Here is a 7,500-nt window from a genome sequence, read left to right on the forward strand (position 1 = left end):
AATACTCCATAATGTAGACCAATCATGCACGTATATACGTATAATGATACCTCAATTATGCCGCAGAAGATATTTTCATGTACATTAATTTAAAAGATAAATCACTCGTGGTTTCCCTTGGCGCCTTATCGTTTTCTTTTATCAACAAGCAAACATAAATATATGCCGAGGGAAACGCGAATTCTTTGTTAGTTTTAGAATTTTCGCAAGATTATTTTTTTTTATTTAATTTATTTTATTCTATTTATTCATTTATTTATGTATTTATTTTTTCATTTTTATTTATCATTTATTCATTTATTTATTTATTCATTTGTTTATTTATTTATCTATTATTATTATTCTATCATATTCTTTTGTATTGTACTTGTGTCTGTCCTTGGGACGCCCTTCAAGCCAAAGACTATTTTTCCCTTTTATCGTATCTTCCTCTTCGATAAGCTGCGTGCTGCTAGGGGCATGACCCCGGATGTCACGCCCTCAGGAAAGAGAGAGAGAGAGAGAGGGGAGATACAGAGGTCGAAGGCCGTATAAGAGACCAAGAATGAAAAAAAACAGAAAAAAAACACTAGTGACCCATCTAGATACCAAATATCCTAGGAAGACATGCAAAAGAAATCTCGGGCAACAGGGAAAGCAGAGGCTTACCATCGAACCACAGCCTTGACCCGGGGTGTGGGGTCTCCTCCAACGGTGGTCGAGTTCCTCTTGGGCCGAGGGACCGTCCACAGACTCTCAAGACCAGCTCCTCTGGTGTTCAAAGTGACAGACCCTCGTCATGACGCTGTGGTAGGGCACCCAGCCACCAGACTCTTCCCTCTGATCAATACAATCACCTGAAGGCAGCCAGAGGAAATAGATGAGCCCACGTTACTCTAAAAAAATAGGTTCATGAGAGAGAGAGAGCGAGAGAGAGAGAGAGAGAGAGAGAGAGAGAGAGAGAGAGAGAGAGAGAGAGAGAGAGAGAGAGAGAGAGAGAGAGAGAGAGAGAGAGAGAGAGAGAGAGAGAGAGAGAGAGAGAGAGAGAGAGATACAGTTGAGGACCTGACACACCTCCTTGCGACGAAACTTGTCACCTTTCCTTGTGGAGCATTTCATACATTTCTGTACATAGTAGCTACCTTGTGACTAAATTATTTTTTACCCACAAAACTGTATCATTGCAATAAAGAAAAGTACATTTACATAGTTCAGGTGTATAAATTCTAATAAAATTGTTTGTGGAAAGCAGGGATTAATGTATAGAATGACCTTTTCCTCTGCTACGAGTGGGAACATGTCATACACCTTGTCCAAGTCCAATTTAGCAAACTGCTGAGGATGAACACGTAATCTGCGGAACATTAGAAATCAATTTACAACAACTTGTGCAGCTTACGACGCACACTCGTACACTTGAAGCAAAAAGGTTTTAGTCAGGTCTTTCTCTTTCGGCAACAAGAAAGACTTTTTTTTTTTTTTTTGAGTTTTGAGTTTTGGCCATGAACGTTTTTGATCAGTTGATCAGTTGTGCAAACGTTTCCTCATGAAACCTAACCTATCAGTGATGCGGTATTTAGACAGACTAGTCTCTAAAATGATAGGTCCATATGATGGGAGTAGATTTTCAAACAAATGTCCGACTTTATATGCGTCTTTCTTTACCTAAAGTCAGGCTACACTGTGACCCGACAAAGTCGACTTGGATTGAAACGACTTAAACTATCAGTTTTGAGTTTGAGATTGTCTCTTTTTTTTCTAATTTTATGGTTGATGATTTTTGATTTATGGAATTTTTGGCTTGAAGGCCAAGCGCCGGAGCCGGTCTAATTTTATGGTTGACAATACAGGACTATTACTATTAACATTGCGATTACTATAATTATATTATCATTATTATTATTATTATTATTATTATTATTATTATTATTATTATTATTATTATTATTATTATTATTATTATTATTATTATTATTATTATTACTATTATCTTATCACTATTATTACTATCATTATTATTAATTATGTTATTATTATTAGTAGTATTATTATTATATTAATTACCATGGTTATTATAAGTTATTATTACTTCTTTTATCAACATCATTATCATTATCATAATCATAATCATTGATATCATCATTAATATTATCGTCATTATTTTCATCCTTATAATCGCTATCCTTATTATTGCTACCTTTATTAGTGTTATCCTTATTACTGTCATCCTTATCCTTGTTCTTGTTGTTATCATCAATATTATCAATACTATTATTACTATCATTATGACTATCATATCTTACCCAAAACGTATGTGTATTAATGTATGATATATATATATATATATATATGTATATATATATATATATATATATATATATATATATATCATATTATATTATATATATACATATATATGTATATACATATATATATATATATATCATATATATTATATATATATATATATATATATATATATATATATATATATATATATAAACTTCGATCAAATGCTTCTTGTTTAACTTTTTCTGTCACGGACAACTTCTGGCAGACTTCTTACAATTTATGCAGACACCAGACAACCTTAGTGTGTTTGGGAAAACTCCATCGAGTCCAAAAGACGGTGTCATGAGCAGGAGACCTTGGGCTTTACCAGATGACCTCAGTGCGCTGAAGAAAATCTTACTTGCACAGACTATTATTGGATGTGTCTGGCGCTAGGCTAGTCTTCAAGCAACCGCATCGTCATCCAGGAACTAGCTGGTGTCTATTTCTTCTTGCAGTTTACGAAAGAGTCGTGGAAGTTGTTCTTGGCTACAAGGTTGTGGAAAACTTCGATATGAAAGGTGGGTGTTGGAGTGGCATCTCTCTCTCTCTTTCTCTCTCTCTCTCTCTCTCTCTCTCTCTCAGAGTCTGTATTGCACCGGCAGTAAGAGGGCCTTTCTTAGTTTACATGCCTATCTGTCAAAAGGACTCACGCTACTCACAATTGTCAAAATCCTGTGGGATCTCCGTTGATTGTTCGACCCGATGATGGTTTGGTACTCGAGAACAAAGGACGGGAAGCTTTTGAGTTCGAGGAAATCGTTCCTCGAACCAGTGTAGGCACAGGTGGTGTGACAAGGATGTGGTTCCAGAAATGTGTATTGACGATTTACACCATAGCCCGTTGAGGGTTTGTAGTTCTTCAATTTCATTGTTTCCTAAGTGTACCTCTTTCAGTAACATCCATTTCGTCAGTATATTTAATCTAATGAGCGAGGATTTATTCTTTAATAGTTCCTTGCGAAAAGACCATGTTTAAAGTACTTGTCGATGAACAGACATGGGTATTGTTACGTCCCCCCCACGTGGAACCAATGGAGACGTGGCATTATGCACCGCGAGAGGCGGAAACAGAGGCCAAGGTAGCCGTTGTCTTTGCGTCCAAACTAGTTTTATGGTGGCCACGGTGGACGCCGAAACTTTCGTTTTTTTTTTTAGTTTTTTTTTGGGGGGGAGGTGGAGGGTAGAATCGTATCCGCGCGTATCCATGTGGCGCGCGTTGCGCCCGTGCACGTGCGTGCGTGGGCACGCCACCTGCGGAGCATCGGCCGGCGGCCGCTCTCCCCAAGCGCGCGCAAGCCGACGCTCACTGGAAACAGAATTTGGGAAAGCAGAGATGCGGTCGATAGCAGCTGGCTCAGGACGCTGCTGTTGCTTCTGACGTAAGCGCGTTGCTCTGCTCTTGTTGTACTCTCCCTCTTTCCTTCTCTCTTCGTAGCAGCATTTTTCTTTGCTGAGATGGGATCTTCTCACACGCCGTTTAGAGTATATGACACCTGGGCTATCTGTGACCGGGAATATCACGTAGCTTGGTTCTGTTATCAGGACTGTATGCAGGGCGAGGCTGGAATACGTAAACGTGGCGACGACTGTATAACTGCTGCCAACATTCACTCTCTCTCTCTCTCTCTCTCTCTCTCTCTCTCTCTCTCTCTCTCTCTCTCTCTCTCTCTCTCTCTCTCTCTCTCTCTCTCTCTCCCTCTCTCTCTCCTCACGCTACTGACCTGAGATTGAGACCCTTTCAGAAGTTTATAAATATCACAATACTGCAAACCGTTACTGTACCCCATAAGCAAGGGGATGTATGAATGCATGCAAGGTCACACTATTACCCATAGATCGGCCCACACAAGCTCGTCCGTTGGGGGGGGGGGGGAATAGCTGTTGATCACGAGCCCAGCACGTGATCCAAGACCATGGCGAACCTTGCACACACGCGGACACACACATGCACACACCACCACGCGTGCGCGTGCATACACGACCCATTTCCACGCCTCGGAAATACTTAGCAACAGTGAAGAGTAGAGTGACTTGGCTTGTTTTCGACAGAGGTGATGGTGGATTGAGCACGACACATAGTTCCCCTTCTTTTTGCCTTCCTAAGTGATCCCTTTAACTCTCAAACGCCCGCAGCCCGTCCCTTTTTCTTCTAACCTGTCAGCCGTCCGACAGTCCCCCCCCCTCCCCCCACGACCGCCACCCTCGGCCGTGTCCTTGCTGGGGGGTGGGAGGGGAGGTGAGGGGAGGGGGTGGGGGAAGTTGCTGCTGCTGCTGCTGCTGCACTGCTGGCTTCCTGCTTAACGGGAATTGAGATCGTTTATGCCCCTCTTGAGACCTCCCGTCTTGCACAAGAATGGCTCGTCTCACTCAATCTTGCCAACTTCTCTCTTTCTTTCTCTCTCTCTCTCTCCCTCTCCCTCTCTCTCTCTCTCTCCCTCTCTCTCTCTCCCCTTCTCCCTCTCCCTCTCCACTCTCTCTCTCTTCGCTTCTTCCACCTTTTATTTTAAGGTGTACTTTCGTGTAGTCTTTGCGTGGTACTGTATTTTCGCCGGCGCGTTCGTGTGTATGTGCATTCACATGAAATATCGTCAACCCAGACTTCGGCAGGGTGACAATTCTTCATGTGGGCTATCCTAGGGTGACAATTCTTCAAATGGGCCATCCTGGGCTTACGATTCTTCGGTTGTATAGGTTGATGACAATAAGCATAACCCTCATTCAACCTAACCTAACCTAATCTAACCTAACCTTTATTCCACGGTTGATATTCGGTGTACTGGGGTGACAATTTCTCAGGTGGGATCTCATGGGGTCATGTGGGCGTTCTGGGGTGACAATTCTTCATGTGATCCCGCATATGTCTACGTGTTGTCATTTTGTTCGTGTTCATGTATGCATGTTGCTTTGTACACGTGCGTACTTATACATATGCTTGTACATGTTTGTTCGCGCTTATATGGGCGTCATTTTGCGTGACTGCACTTGTAATATAACCATTGTATGTGTGACTGTGATTAGGACCCCTAACCTTGTTTGTGAGAATGTTCCCGCTTGCATCAGCCAGTCGGAATCCACTACTGAACAAATACTCATCCCAAGTTCTTCCATGAGTCACAAGATTACACCAACCTTAACCACGTCACTCCTGCAAACTTCTTCATTTCGTTTCTCCACATTGTGTCTGGTCTCCCACGCCTACCGCCTCAGGGCGTCTAGTCAGTCAGTCAGTTGCATTCTCGCTCCAAGCCCCAGCCTCCTTTCCGGCTTGATTCCCTGCCCAAATCCACTTCCGATCTCTTATCACTTCCACATTCTGTTTCACTCCAGTATGCATGATTACCCAAATTGCTCTCTTCTTCTCTCTCTGTATAACTTTCAGCACTGATTCCTGTGTCTACATCACCTTCGTCAGTCTCCAAGTTTCACATCTGTAGATCGTAGCTGGGTACAGTAAAATGTATACAGGTTTGCAGTATGTACAGTATAATGTATACAGGTTTGCATAGCCTACGGTATGGGAAAAATGTTTTCTCAAGCCATAGACATTGCTTCGGGTAACATTTCTCATGATATATATGTTCACCAATTGTTTTCAAACCAATGTACTTAATTTATGTGATTTGTAGTCAGTTTTAGCACCTGGACAAAATAATTATACTCTTCAACTTTAAGATATTATCGATTGTTTTACTCTGAGTTTTTTAGTTGAACGTTGGGTTTATATTCATTCATCTTCAAACTTACTCTGAGTCTTTCCTTGCTCTAAATATATCTTGCAAATCTTCTAAGTATAATATCATCCATAAAATCCCTTCAACTCAAACTATATAGAAATTAGTAAAAACAATATCGCGTTTCTGTACTCACGGTTTTTTCTGTATTTGTGAGATCAAACCACAGCTGCATATTTTGAAGACATTTCCACGATGTGTTCAGGTTGCACCCTGTTGCGCAAAGAATTGGATAAGTTTAGGTTTATGAAGGAAATAGGCAAGAACTGGTTTACCAACAGAATGGTTAACGAATGGAATAGACTTAGTAACCATGTAGTGAACGCCGAAAGAATTGATAATTTTAAGAGAAGGTTAAATAATTTTATAGATAGATACGGTGGTAAGGGACATAGAACTGGCAGGTGTAGGCCTTATGGTCTCCATTTTTATACTCAAAGTTCATTATTTCCGATTGTTTCACTGAATCGACGGCCTTTTCGTCAGCTACAATAGCTAAACACAAAGGTCAATTGTATTCGTTTTCTCGATGAAATGATGCCCTGGCTTCGGATGGTCAGCAGTGGCCTGTTCTCTTGGCTGGTCTTCCGCCCGAAATTTGCCTGCGAGTCAACCTGTCAGAACTTTGAGAGGGACTCTTATGCATTTTGGTTCGTTTTTCTTTTGAAACTTGGCCCCGTAACAACCTAACTGGAAGATAATTACTAAAGCGTTTCTGGTTTCCTTTCTTATGAAGTGAACTCACTGGAACAATGCATCTTAATGTAGGATCGTCTCCTCTGACCTATTCACTATATGTATGTGTATGTGTATGTATATATATATATATATATATATATATATACATATATATATATGTATATATACATATACATATGTATATACACATATATATATGTATATATATACATATACATATGTATACTGTATATATACATATACATATATATATATATATATATATATATATGCACACATATATACACGACTATACACATATAAGGTATAACTTAGTAGATCTACAATGGATTTAGTTTATCCTTGCATTGTTCAGAAGGCCTATTGCTACACCATCTTTCCCAGGTGCTTTTCCTCGTTTTATATCTTTCAAAATGGACATAACTTTTGCACTTGTAACTTCAGACAAAAGGTTAACGCCTGCAGATGGACTTGTTGGCTGATCTGTAAAATTTTATCTCTGCATCCGATAATATCTCCGTTTTCAAAAAATCAAAATGATCATTTGCTGTCTCCCTACACCTAGACTACGTTGTACCTGTTTACTATTTTTTACCCTTCCGGATAGTTTTCTCTATATGATTCATGTTTCTCTTCTTTTCTTATATCCGCCTTGATAAGCTAGTCTATTCTTTTCATCCCTCCTGTTCTTAATGTTCAAAGTCCTTTCGTTTTCATTGGACCACTTGTTACTTCTAAACGTTTACCGTGAGATTGA

The sequence above is a fragment of the Oratosquilla oratoria genome, chromosome 14 (genome assembly GCF_046742065.1).
Source record: "Oratosquilla oratoria isolate Oo_2021 chromosome 14, ASM4674206v1, whole genome shotgun sequence".
In the NCBI taxonomy this organism is placed as follows: domain Eukaryota; kingdom Metazoa; phylum Arthropoda; class Malacostraca; order Stomatopoda; family Squillidae; genus Oratosquilla; species Oratosquilla oratoria.